Genomic DNA, 13,399 nt, shown 5'->3' with positions numbered 1-13,399 from the left:
CAGGAAGCTTGAGCGTGTAAATAAAGGAACGGGTGGGGATGAGGCTCCATTATATGCAGGGGTCAAGTCATAAAGACTTTTGTGTTTTTTCCTGGAAAAAATTTCAGTTCTTATAAACAACTTGGAAACATAAAATGTATATGGTAATCATATTAATCTAAGGATAAAGACAAGGAAACATGATATGAGCCCATTAAAAAAAAAAAACAACAAAAAACCCAAATTGATGTTTCTCAGAAATGTAATCAGAATAGCTGTAGGTTAAGGCCTAATGTAAGGAATAACTTATTTTTCCATCAAAGTACAACTGAAAATAACCAAGAATAATAAGACGTTGGCTTCACATTTTTCCATTTGTACTAAGGATATTTTTGGGGCATCTTATGGAAAGTATGACCTCAAGGGTTAAGGGGCCATTCAACAGGCATCTCAGCAAACTCCTACTGGGAATCTTGTGCTTGTACAAGGAAAAGCCCCCAAGCTGTGGTCCTGGACGAAGGACCGGGAAGGAAGAAAAAACCCCACTCCCACCATACACTTTGGGGTTCAGACTGTCCAGGCATGCCCAGACAGAGTGCACCGTGGAGTAGGGGAAGAGAGGGGTGTCTCTGTGAGAGGGACTAGAGCCCTCTGGCCAGAAGTCAGGGTGGTCTGGGGACCCTTGAGCCTGTGGCTGGTGGATTGAGTAGGAGGCATTTGCTATACTAGTAGTACTGCCCGCAATCTAGACCAGCACAGAGGCCAAAACTAACACCCCTCAATAAGGTGGAAACGTTTGGGTATAAGTGGAGAGACAGAGGAATAGCAGCTGAGGGTAAAGGCGTAAGTAAACGGTTATGCAGCGAGGCAGATCTAATACTACCTGTCGTAACAGAGCCTTGGAGCAGGAGATGATGCTATCTTTTAGCTCAATTATACGAGATGCCTGAAAGGGTGAAGCCATGTATCGTTGGGCCCAATCCTGCTTTTGGAACTTGCCAAGATCAAATGGAAGTCTGCAAAGCTGAGTGGCCTTGCCCTGGAAGATATTTTGCTCATATGACATGACAATGAAGTGGATTAACTTCTTTTTTTTTTTTTTTAAATTCTTTGGAGTCCAGGATTTTCTTTTTTATTTATTTATTTATTTATTTATTTATTTATGGCTGTGTTGGGTCTTCGCTTCTGTGCGAGGGCTTTCTCTAGTTGCGGTGAGTGGGGGTCACTCTTCATCGCGGTACGCGGGCCTCTCACTGTGGCAGCCTCTCTTGTTGCGGAGCACAGGCTCCAGACGCGCAGGCTCAGTAGTTGTGGTGCACGGGCTTAGTTGCTCCGCGGCATGTGGGATCCTCCCAGACCAGGGCTCGAACCTGCGTCCCCTGCATTGGCAGGCAGACTCTCAACCACTGCGCCACCAGGGAAGCCCCGAAGTGGATTAACTTCTAATGAGTGAGTGGTATTCTCGTAATGTGCCAGCACCTTTTCTCCAGTTACATCTACCACAGCATGATATGACATAACGCTGGTCTTGTCGGTAAGATTGTAACGCCAATGTTGAGCTTCCAGTGTATTGAGAAATTGAGTGAAGCCTCCTATCCTTATCCTGTGCGGGTTCCTCCAAATCTTAGGCATATGAAAAGGACCATGGCCAAAGGCCATGTGTTGTGAAGACTAACTTTACCCCGAGAGAGGTCTCACATCTCCCTTTGGCCTGTGAGCTTCTGGAGAGGCAGGGGTGGGCGTGTGACACTGACCTTAAAAACCTTCTTAGGAGCTACATGGAGAATCAAAGAAGCATAGGACATGCTTTGTAAAGAAGGAGTAAAGAACTTGAGAGGTTTTTAGTCTCTGGAAGAGACTTAAGGAGGACTCCAATGGGGTCTTTAAACCCCCAAACTACGGAAAATGCTTCTTATCTGTCCTGAGGTGAAAACAAAAAGAAACGGACTTGCTTCACTGCTGGGGGGCTTTCAGTGACTCACAGGAAGAGCTTAGATGGAGGGAAGAGGCAGCTGAGGATAACTGGGTATGGAAAGTGGGAATATAGGGAATAAACTCAGAGCACAGCATCTAATAATGGCAACAGTAGTAGACATCATCTATTAAACACCCAGGCCTGCCTTGTGCTATGCTGTCAACTGTATGCTACTCTGTTATTCTGTGAGTATTTATTAAACACTTGCTATGCTCGACTCAAGGGCTACAATGATGAACAAAAATAGGTATATTTCCACAGTGCTCTGGGTGAGGTGGGGCAGGTTCTCTGGGTGACTTACTGGATGAGTCGGAGATAAATTAAGCACGTAAATGTATCATTACAATGTCCACGAGAATGTATAAATTCCATGAGAGTGTGAAATAAGCACATCTGATAGGCTTTGGGATGTTAGGAAAACTCATTCCTCTCTGTTAGGCTTCCTTATTCTCGTTTCACTGAGGAGGAAACTGAGGCTCAGAGAAGTTAAGTCATTTGCCCAAGAGTACACAGCAATTAATAGGCAGAGCTGAGGTTCCTGTCTATCCAGGTCTGTCTGATCCCAGAAGCTTTTCTCTCAACCTCCTGACTCTAAACTCTCAGTTTGGAGACTGGGGAAAGGATGAATTGATCTGTTTTACCCTGGCGTGACCTGAAGGCCTTCCAATCCTTCACAATCTACTTTTCCTGCCCTGTCTTGGAATGGACTATAAGCCCCCTCCCAAAGTGCCCTCAGACTATCAGTTCTTTCTCCCTCCTACACCTACATGGCCCTGCCAGGAGCCCACAGCCCTTTCTCCAGCCCCTACCAGGCTGCAGTTGAAGCTGAGACTATTACACCTCAAGCCTCTTCGTTCCAGACCTGTTCAGGGCAGACAGCTGTGCTGTCTGCATGAGTGAGTGTCTGCACATGTGTGGAAGGGCTCTTGGGTGTGCATCCTACCTGGGGGTGCTTGCTGATACCTGTGTTCTGGAAAAACATGTAAATGCTTCTGTGCACACATGGAAATGTACATATATGTTCAAGCACGTAATGGTCATCCATGCTGTGACAAGTGTGTTTGTGGCCTGCAGACTATAGGCCAGCAGTCTGTGGGCCTGTGACATAAGGGGTATAGGCAGGCGGTTTGGGAGCCCATTCAAAGCAACGCAGAGTGTTTTCCCTTCTAGGGATTTAGGGCCTGGGTTTGTCCCTGGAGCAGAGGGAAGCTGGATCCTGAGGGGAGAGAAGACTTCACATTTTTTATGTGGGGCTGCAGGCTGTTTCGGGGGTGTGCTAGGAGTGGTGGCTGTGAAATGGAGAAGAGCAGTTGAGGAGAAACCACCCTGGTGGTGTGAGCCATTGCCACTGTGATGCTGCCCTTCCCGTGTCAAGCTGAAGCCCAGGGCACAGCTCTTAGGGCATCCCGGCTGATGACGGGCAGCCCTGATCTGCTGTTCTTGACTTCCCAGCAGTCGGGGCAGTGACTTATTGGATGCTCACCTGTATTATTTACTCCTTGCAGACACCTGTGAGATATGGGTTGTTGTGCCCATTATATAGATGAGGAAACAGACTCAGAGAGGTTAATTAACTTGCCCAAGGTCACACAAGTCAGTCGGTGGCGGGGCAGGAATTTGAACCCAGGTTTGTTGGACATAAAAGCCTACGAGTCGTCTAAACTCTGTTCCATGAACTCCCCCACATAGTCCTCCTTCATAGAAGAGCCTGTAGAGGTGAAGTGACCTGTGTAGGGACTCGCAGCTGCTGAGTGACGATCAGGGGATCAGGGACAGCATGAGGACCACTCGCTTCCACCTCCTTCGCTTTGGCCCCTTGTTTAGTCTGTCGCACGCGGCTCCCGCTTCTGCTCTGGGGAAGGGGAGCTGGGGCACCAGGGTCCAGAGCCTGGCATTGATGCCTCCTCACAGAGAGTTACCGTCCAGTGGGCTCCAGCAGGCTGGGACCCTGGTGGCCTTGAAGGCTGTCCGGGGAAAGATGCTGCTCTTCTCCGGTAAGCCTGTGCTTGGGGAAGGAGGAGGGAGGCAAAGAGGGGCCCAGGACCTTTCCCCTTCTCTGAGAGGGGCCCGTAGGGCCTGGGCTGTTGCCTCTCCAGCAGCAAATGGGTTGAGAGGGGCCCAACTGAGAAGCAGAGTCCAACGCCTGCAGGTGAGATGGAGCCTGTGGGAAGGGGGCGGCCTGGGCCTGGGAGGCAGGGTCTAGCAGGGCTGACTGGTGGGCGCCATGCCCTGGGAAATGGACACCTGCAGGCAGCTTGGCTGGTCACCAGAAGCCATTTTCTTTGTTAGCAGGTGCTGTGCTGGAGGCCGGGATGAGCCGTCAGAACCCAGGAGGCATCTCCCCAGTGTAAAGATACTCCACCGTGCATGGCTGGAGGGACTGCTGGGGGTTAAGTGTGACTAGAAATGGCCATCAAAACTCAGAGGGAGGAGATGTCCTAAGTGCAGCGCTGTCCAATAGAAATAGAATGCAGACCACACATTTAGTCTTAAATTTTCTAGCAGCCACATTAAAAAGTGTAAAATGAAACAGGTGAAATTAATTTTAATATTGTATTTTATTTAAATGGATGTATCCAAAATCTTATAACTATAACATGTAATCAATAACAGAAATTGTAAATGAGCTATTTTACATTCTGTTTTTGTAGTTTTCAAAATCCAGTGTGTGTTTTTCACTTACAGCACATCAGTGCTCAGACCCTCCAGGGGTCAGTCAGGACCCCCCGGCCTCCACCTTCAGCCACAGATGGACGTTCCCTCTCAGTCTGGGGAGGCAGCAGACCAGTCCCATTGGCTTTTTTTTTTTTTTTAAATGATTTATTTAATTAATTATTTATTTGGCTGCGTTGGGTCTTTGTTGCTGCTCACAGCTTTCTCGAGTTGCAGCGAGCGGGGGCTACTCTTCGTTGCAGTGCGCGGGCTCTAGGCGCGCAGACGTCATTAGTTGTGGCGCACGGGTTTAGTTGCTCCGCGGCACGTGGGATCTTCCCGGACCTGGGCTCGAACCCGTGTTCCCTGCATTGGCAGGCGGATTCTTAACCACTGCGCCACCAGGGAAGTCCTCTTTTGGCTTTTTTTACTTTCATCCAACACCCTATGATCTGGTTACCTTTTGTCCTCCCCCTTCAATACTGCTGACTTTTATTTTCCAGCCAACCTGGTTGTTTTCATTTCTTTTGTTTGAAGTTCCAGAGACACAGTTTTATTTTCAGTGATTTGCTTAATTCACAAACCCACAGCTGGAGCCCAGGGTTTGTTTGTTATGAAACTGCTGCCCTCAGTTTCAGGAAACTACTCCCTCCCCGACTCTCCTCACCCCCAATATTTGCTCCTCTCTGTGACCAAACGGGCTGAGCTTCCTGCTTCCCACGACGCCCTCCAGGCCCCTGGGGGGAGGAGAAGGGGAGCCTCGCCTCAAAGACCAAGGGCAAACTGGGGTCTCTTCTTTTCTCCTGACCTAGGTGGGATGGGGCCAGTGTTCTTAGGCTCAGCTATGTGCCTCTCTCCTCACTCTGCAATGTTCTGTCCTGGGTCTCACTGCAGCCCCCAGGGCATTGTGCCCTTTTAAAGTGAGAGGCAGGAGAGTTTAGTCTGGTCTGATCTTTAGGGTGAACTCAAATGAAATATATAGATATTATATATTTTTAATATATTTATATATTTGTTTATATTAATTTATATAGTATATATTTATATTATATATGTATTATATAATATATATTATATAAATATAATTTTTATATATCAATATATATTTTATATATCAGTTTTTATATATTAATATATATCAACTATAATGTTGTTTTAGTTATTTAACTGAAAACATTGTACATGTACTCTATTATATATGGCACTGTAACACTGCATATTACTCATTATATATGTTATAAGAAACATTTTACTATACCAGATTGATACAATATACAAATATTACAGTGCACCTCCAATTTAATTTAAGGGATGTTTCACTATATCTCACTTTTAGCCTTACATTCTCCCTAAAAATTTATTCCCCGTGTGAAAAAAATTTTTTTTTTTTTTTTTTGCGGTACGCGGGCCTCTCACTGCTGCGGCCTCTCCCCTTGCGGAGCACAGGCTCCGGACGCGCAGGCTCAGCGGCCATGGCTCACGGGCCCAGCCGCTCCGCGGCACGTGGGATCTTCCCGGACTGGGGCACACACCCGTGTCCCCTGCATCGGCAGGCGGACTCCCAACCACTGCGCCACCAGGGAAGCCCCGTGTAAAAAAATTCTTATAAATTTTATTTAGCCTCTCAAGCTAGTGTGTATCAGAATCACCTGGAGCATTTGTTAGAACATTCCCGAGCTCCACCCCAGAGATTTTGACTCATAGGTGGGACCCATGACATTGCCTCTAGAGCGCTCCCAGGCGATGCTGAAGCTGCAGGTCCTCGGCTGCACCTGAAGCAGCAGTGTTTTAACAAAAGTCCGTACTGTGCTTACTACTGCCATGCTCTTCTTTCTAAACACTGTGCAAATATCAACCACCAATCCTCGTGACAGCCCTGTGAGGTAGGGACTCTCGTTCTCAGTTTACAGATGGGGTAATTGAGGTGTGAAGAGGCTAACTTACTTGCCCAAGGTCACTCAGCAGAGTACCACAGCCAGGACTCATTCATACTTGTAACATGTTATTTGTCCCCATAAGAATCCAGGCCTCCCCGATCACGTCCCTGGATGCTTGCCCAGTGACTCTGGAGGGTGAGCAGGAGAGCTATGGGCATCTGTTGCTCTTGCCCCAAAGCTGGCATGAGCTTCCCAAGATCTGGTCATGGCTTGGTTTCTCTGGATGTCCCTGCCAGTGGTGTGGCAGGAGCAGGGCAGCAACAGGAAGCAGGTGAGGCAGAGACTCTGCAGCGTTGACCAGGTGTAGCAGCTGCTTAAACCAGAGATTGTAAATTCATAAGTCTACAGTGGCCAGACTCTAAATGAGAGACTCCAGTGAGATATAAGAAAATACTTTCCTTAAAACCATTCATTCGGGCTTTCCTGGTGGTGCAGTGGTTAAGAATCCACCTGCCGATGCAGGGGACACGGGTTCGAGCTCTGGTCCGGGAAGATCCCACATGCCTCAGAGCAACTAAGTCTGTGTGCCACAACTACTGATCCTGTGCTCTATAGCCCACAAGCCACAACTACTGAGCCCGAGTCCCACAGCTACTGAAGCCCACGCGCCTAGAGCCCATGTTTGCAAGAAGAGAAGCCACCACAGTGAGAAGCCCGTGAGCCACAACTAAAAGAAAGCCCATGCACAGCAACAAGGACCCAACGCAGCCAAAAATAAATAAATTTATATTTAAAAAAAATGGTAAAAAACACAAAAAGAAACCACTCATTCTCTCAGCCTGCTATTTGTTTTTCCACTTTTGGTAGATACATACATAGAAGAAATATTTCACATTTATTTCAACTCTATTATAGGAGAAACAAAACATAGAAGCCTATTATATAGTGTAGTGAATACTTGCTCTCCTTTTGGAGTAGATCGTGGGGACTACTCCACGATCTACTCCACGATCTAGGGAGTGGTGGGGACTAAGACAAACTGGCCTGTCCACAGGGAGTAGCGGCTGCTCACTTCCAACCGATTGTTGCCAAAGGCCAATTTCAAGAGAAGTTGAAATCCAGATTTTTATGGGATATATCTTGATTTTAAAATTTTGGTAAATACATACACAGTTACAAACATACATATACAGGTGATCCTCAGTTTTGGCAGATATCCTATTTATGAACTCTATTTGCTAATATTAATTTGTAATCCCCAAATCAATGCTCTTGGCACTTTTGTGTCATTTGTGGATATGCACAGAGTGGCAAAGAATTTGAGTCAACCAATAGGAACAATCCCAGCTGAAGCTGAATATGGTATGCTTTTTGTCTCCCTGAGACTGCCATGGGAGAAAGCCCAGGCCAGCCTGCTGGATGATGGAGCGAGAATGAATGTAATATATGACTAGATCTACAGGAGGAAAACTATGAAACTCTGATGAAAGAAGTCACAGAAGACCTAAATAAATGCAGAGATAGTCCATATGTCCATGAAAAGGAAGACTCAATACTGTTAAGATGTTCATTCTTCCCAACATGATCTATAGATTCAATGCAATCCTAATCAAAATCTTAGCAAGTTATTTTGTGGGATATTGGCAAACTGATTCAAAAATTTATATGGGGCTTCCCTGGTGGCACAGTGGTTGAGAGTCCGCCTGCTGATGCAGGGGACACGGGTTCGTGCCCCGGTCTGGGAAGATGCCGCGGAGCGGCTGGGCCCATGAGCCGTGGCTGCTGAGCCTGCGCGTCCGGAGCCTGTGCTCCGCAACGGGAGAGGCCGCAGCAGTGAGAGGCCCGTGTACCGAAAAAAAAAAAAAAATTATATGGAAAACAAAAGCCTCAGAATAGCCAACACAAAACTGAAGGACAACAAAGTTGGAGGACTGACACTACCTGACTTCAAAATTTGCTACAAAGTGACAGAAATCGAGATAGTGTGGTACTGGTGAAACAAAAATAGATCAGTAGAACAGAATAGAAAGCACAGAAATAGACCCACACAGTACAGTCAACTGATCTTTTACAAAGGAACAAAGGCAATTCAAGGAAAAAAGATAGCCTTTTCAATAAATGATGCTGGATCAGGTGGGTATCCACATGCAAAAAGACGCATCAAAACACAGACCTTCCACCTTCCACAAAAATCACTTCAAAATGGATCATAGATGTAAATGTAAAACACAAAAGTATACAACTCGTAAAAAGTAACACAGGAGCAAATCTAGGCGACCTTGGGTTTGGTAATAACTCTAGGTACAACATGAAAAGCACAACCCATGGAAAAAAATTGATAAATTGGACTTCATTCAACTTTCTCTGCAAAAGACGCTGTTAAGAGAATGAAAAGACGAGCTACAAACCAAGCAAAAAATCTTTAGAAAACACATATCTGATTAAGGACTTTTATACAAATTCTACAAAAAACTCTGAATCAAGCTGTTCTTCAATAGGTGAATGGATAAATAAACTGTGTGTATCTAAACAATTAGCTACTAAAAATGAGCACTAAAAATATTAGCTATCAAGCCATGAAGAGAAATGGAGGAAACTTACATGCATATTACTAAGTAAAAGAAGTCAATCTGAAAAGGTTACATACTGAGCAATTCCAAGTGTATAACATTCTGGAAAAGGCAAAAGTATAGAGACAGTAAAAAAAAAAATTCAGTGGTGACCAGGTGTTTGTGGGGAGGGAGACGAAAAGGTGCGGCACAGGGATTTTTAGGGCAGTGAAAGTATTCTATGTGGTACTATAAGCATGGGTGTTTGTCATAATACGATCGTCAAAAACCATAAGCTATGGACTTTCGTTATAATGATGTATCAATGTAGGTTTAATGAATGTAACAAATGTACCACTCATGTGGGAGACGTTAATGGTAAGAGAGGTTGGTAGAAGAGGTTGGAGCAGGGAGGTATGTGGGAACTCTGTACTTTACATTCAGTTTTGCTGTGAGCCTAAAAATACTTTAAAATACATTAATTTTTAAAAAATTTATTTATTTTTGTCTGCGTTGGGTCTTCGCTGCTGCGCGCAGGCTTTCTCTAGTTGTGGCGAGCAGGGGCTACTCTTCCTTGCGGTATGCGGGCTTCTCATCGTGATGGCTTCTCTTGGTGCGGATCACGGGCTTCTAGGCACGCGGGCTTCAGTAGTTGTGACACATGGGCTCAGTAGTTGTGGCTCGCGGGCTCTAGGGCGCAGGCTCAGTAGTTGCAGCTCACGGGCTTAGTTGCTCCGCGGCATGTGGGATCTTCCCGGACCAGGGCTCGAACCCATGTCCTCTGCATTGGCAGGCAGATTCTTAACCACTGTGACACCAGGGAAACCCCAAAAGCACATTAACTTTTAAAAATTACAAAAGGCTCTCTGACCGTTTTTTCTTTTAATAAAGAGGTCTAGAGAAGGTTGGGTACACCTTTGGCACTCCCTGCCTGTTGCCATGTTGGGACTAGGTGGATGATGAGTTTATCTAGTGAAGCTAGAGATGGTTAACTGGCTGTTTCTGAGCCTGATAGAGCTAAAGATCATTACAGCCAATTCTCTTATTTGCAGTAGTTATGTTCTAGAGAGTCACCATGTACATTGAAGCAGTGAATACTGAATCATTGTTCTTAGGAGAAGTATATATTACTATATATACCTATATAGTAGGTGAGAGATGGAGGCTGTGCTTTCAGAGGCCTGGGGTTAGCAGGAAGCCTGCCAGGGTTGAGGCAAAGCAGGAAATCAGACCTGAAACCCAAATCTTCCCTTCCCAAAGCAAGATTCTGGGTGGAGCACAAACAGACCATTTCCTTGAATATCATTAGGGCTGTTGCCTAGAATAGCAATGAAAGTAACGCCAACACTCAGCATTTTGATGCTGTAAAACCTCAGCAGGTGGAAGTCAGGGATTGGGGTGCAGGGGAACATGAGGAGGGTGGCCCCCCAGACTTTCTCCTTCCTGCCTTTCCCTCAGAGATCCACCTTCACCCCAGGAGGATAACGGTATATCCTGGTGAAACCATAGAGGAAGGGCTTACCTCCTACACCTATCTCCATTTCCAGCTCTCGCCCCAATCCAAAGTGCTTCTTATTGTGGAACCTAAACCCATTTTCCTGACAATGGAAATGAGACAATGAGTGCCAGCATCGTGTTCACAGAGATGGAGGGAGATTGGGAGCGGTGAGGACGAGCCAATACTTGAGCTTATTGGCACAAGACTGGTGGAGAGCTGGGGGGAGTGCAGTGGCAGAAACAGGAAAGGTCCCCCCACTCTTCTCCCACCTCACAGCTGAAGGCTGGGTGCATGTAGAACTCCTCAGCTGGAGCCTGAGAAGACCCTTGTACAGGTTTGTATAGCCTCCCTTCCCTCTCCCAACACACACACACACACACACACACACACACACACAGCTACACACTCAGTGTAAATATCCTGGGGGCCTGATCAGATAGCCTTTCTCTAAATCCTGGAGGCCAGCCAGGAGTGCTTTCCAAATACGGCCATGTGCGCTGGGGGTTAGCAGGGTGGCAGGTGAGGGAGCAAAGAAGCTTCTTGCTCTATCCCCCAGGCAGACCTTGAATCTCCTCAATATGGAGAGGGCCCCCCTTGGCTCACACAGGACAGATCTGACGATCCCAGGCAGACGCTGTGCTGCTGACCCCGCTGTCAAGAGTAAACCTCAGCCTGCCTGTGGCCTCACTGTGCTCTGAGCGCCCTGTGGGCCGGGCATCGCAGAGAGAGGCAGAGGATTCTGCCTGACATCACCGCCCTGGCCCGTCAGGGGAGAGTGTCCTGTCAGAGGAGAGTGTCCTGGGGCTCTTCTTTTGTTCTCCCCTCTCCACGCTTCATAGGAGCATCGGCAGGGCTCACAGGTTAAGTCCAGACCTGGGTCCTACACATCCAGGGATTTAGCAGGAGGCATTCCCTAGGGGCCATGGGTTAATGGGAGCCTCTGAAAGGAATGCTTGACAGCTCTTTATGCCTAGAAGAGCTTCCACCTTGTCACAGAACCTGGAAGGAGCTCAGGCTGGGAGGAGGGAGGACATCTCTCTGGGCTGGGAGAGCCATACCCACCCTGGATGGGGCGCATTCTCCTCGAAAAGGTGAGCTCTTGGCAGAAGGAGGGGAGAAGCAGGGAACCCTGAGAGCCCTGGGGATTGGGCTCAGATTCCACTTCTAAGGTTCTGGGATGTTTCCAGGTAAGATCTGAGGTGAACAGAGGGCTGAGACCTGGGGCCAGGAAGCAGATCCCTGCTGCTAAGCCCTAGGGCACCAGGTCCTTTAGTCCCAGGTTCATCAACATTCTCACTTTCCTCCCCAAGAACTCATCCTTCTAGCAGACCGACTGAAAATGTATAGAAAGCAATAGCTCCTCTCTGCAGAGCAATGCACAACACACACACACACACACACACACACACACACACACATATATTTCATGCAATTTCAGGGAATTCACAGATCTTATGACTCTCATCCGTGGGCTTTACTCTGTACCAAGAAAAGTGGCCGAGAATTTCAAAGCCCAAGGCCTGAGGAATGGTGAGGATCTATAGTACCCTGGGCACCGTCTTCACCTGAAGGGCCAGGGCTTGCAGACGTGCCCAGGCCGCAGGGCCATGCCCCACACGTACTCGTGGCACAACCTTTGCTGGAAGGCGCCGTAGACTCTGGGAGCACAGCAGCCGCTGGTGTTTCCCAGCTTCCTTCTCCCTGCCCACCAGTAGCTCCATCCACTCCCCATCCACAGTTCTCACATGTCCTCCTCCACGTAGCAGGTCACCAGTGTGTTGATGACTCCACCAGGGAAGTGCTAGCATGGGAGAGAGGGCAGATCAAGAGTGTGTAGAACAGTCTCTCTGGTCTTGCCCCGTGACTCCCCAGCTCTCGTACGGGGTGCTATTTGAGTGCTGAGCACCATCACACAGCACCCCCCGTGCTTTGGCCTCCGCTGAATAAAGAGCTCAGCGTCAGCTGTAACGCTCTCCCCTGCCTCCAGCACCTGTGGGAGACTAGAGTTCAAGAAACAGAGGTACTGGGGGCTTCCCTGGTGGTGCAGTGTTTGAGAGTCCGCCTGCTGATGCAGGGGACGTGGGTTTGTGCCCCGGTCTGGGAAGATCCCACATGCCGCGGAGCGGCTGGGCCCGTGAGCCATGGCCGCTGAGCCTGCGCGTCTGGAGCCTGTGCTCCGCAGCGGGAGAGGCCACAGCAATGAGAGGCCCGCGTACCACAAAAAAAAAAAAAAAGAAAAGAAAAGAAACAGAGGTACTTGGGCTCAGCCCAGGTGCACTCACTGGTCTGCTCCTAGTGGAAGGGCTTTGGCAGTGTGGGAACTTCCTCGGTCCCTGGTGGGTAGAAGGCCCCTCCCCCTCATCACTCTCTCATCAGGCTCTGAAAGAAGCCTTCATGGACCAGAATGTGGCAGAGGAGGATGTGCCTGGGAAAGGTACATCCTGACCCAGCTGCCTCTCACCATCTGCCAAGCATCAGGCTCTTTGCTCTACGCCTTGCCCCATCCAGGAGGGCACTAAGGTTGGCACCCACCCCTGGCCTTTGGTGGTGACAGGTCCTTAGAGCCCCTCAAAGTTCCATACCAGAAGTGAGGCACTAGGATGGGAGAACAGGCTCTCTGGGTAGGGTGACAATGAGGAAGGAACCGTGGAATTTGGGCGGCACAGTGTGACAGAGCTTTACGGGGCCTTAGCAGAAATCCTGAAGGATTCTAGGTGGAGAAACTGAGGCCCAGAGAGGGGAGGGAATGATGGGCAGCGTGTTAGGGCAGTGCTGGAGTTAACCACTGACCTTCCTGAAGCCTCAGAGTCTACTACACTACCAAATGTAAAACCGATAGCTAGTGGGCAGCAGCCGCATAGCACAGGGA

The 13,399-nt window shown here is 48.0% G+C and overlaps 1 pseudogene; it reads right to left on the bottom strand.

Moving 5' to 3' along the window:
• LOC113611702 (40S ribosomal protein SA-like) overlaps positions 1-13,399 on the bottom strand; it is a 108,634-nt pseudogene that overhangs the window by 84,859 nt on the left and 10,376 nt on the right.

This window comes from Aethalodelphis obliquidens, unplaced genomic scaffold (genome assembly GCF_003676395.1).
Source record: "Aethalodelphis obliquidens isolate GAN/ISIS:26980383/991018 unplaced genomic scaffold, ASM367639v1 scaffold70, whole genome shotgun sequence".
Taxonomy (NCBI): domain Eukaryota; kingdom Metazoa; phylum Chordata; class Mammalia; order Artiodactyla; family Delphinidae; genus Aethalodelphis; species Aethalodelphis obliquidens.
Note: the sequence above shows the minus strand (reverse complement) of the source record. Positions and strands in the feature narration are given on the sequence as shown.